Consider the following 1,054-nt stretch of genomic DNA (forward strand, 5'->3'; position numbering starts at 1 on the left):
ACAGAAGTACTGGATGTGTAAGAGCTCAGGTTTCCACCCCTCATACCCTGGTATCTCGCTGTACTATTTTAAGCAGCCTCAGCCAGATACATTAAAATACTGCTCCAAACAACAACAGAATGAAAATGTTCCACCAAATAGGGAAAAATAAGAAAAGTGGGCGGCAGCCCTTTCTGAAGAGCTTGTGTTGATTTTGCAAAGTCAGATGCAAACAAGTTTTGCCATATTTCTTTCCTAGAAAAATGTAGATATTTAATAGAAATCTATCTCTGAGGCTGCTAAGTTTGGTATGATTTTAGATCTGGGAGGAATAGAACAGGTTCCAGAGAAGTTGTAATTGTCTCACCTTTGGAAGGGTTCAAAGCCAGGTTGGATGGGACTTGGAGCAACCTGGTCTAGGGGAAGGTGTCCTGAGTGTGCTGAGAGTTGGAACAAGAGGAGCTTTAAGGTCCCTTCCAACCCAACACATCCTGTGAGTCCATGAAGAGAAACTTTGAATTTTTCTGAGATGCTGCCTTTGCAAGGGGAAGTCACAAATACCACAGGTAGTTTGAAATGCCCTGAGCAGAACCCAGCTGTGCTTTCTCATAGGTTGCCGCGGCGGTGGAGGTGGCAGGGGTGCCGCGACTCCCGGAAAAGCGCTCCGTGGTTGGACTGTCCGGGGCACAGACACGTCCTCTGCTCAGCGAGTGATTTCAGCTCAGCTCAGCTCAGCGGCAGCGTGCAGGCGACATGGAGGAAGAGAGCAGAGCGCTGTGTGGCGTTCCGCAGAGAGCTGGCCTTTATTACAGTCGATCCCTCGGTGAAGGGAGCCAGTGACAGCAGCTCTCTGGAACAGGGGAAAAAACTGGGGTATTTATAGGGGAGGAGAGGGGCGGGGGAGAAACTGGGATACATCGGGGTGGGATGGCAGGGGAGAACACCAATGGAGTTTAGCAGCTTAACAAAACTAACTCAAAGATTTCTGGGAGTGATACTTTTTTCTCTCTTAGAGAAAAGTATCTTACTTCCAAGGGAGGGCCAGGATCTCTGAACCAGTGGGTTACCTGGCCCC

Source organism: Parus major, chromosome 4A (genome assembly GCF_001522545.3).
Source record: "Parus major isolate Abel chromosome 4A, Parus_major1.1, whole genome shotgun sequence".
NCBI lineage: Eukaryota > Metazoa > Chordata > Aves > Passeriformes > Paridae > Parus > Parus major.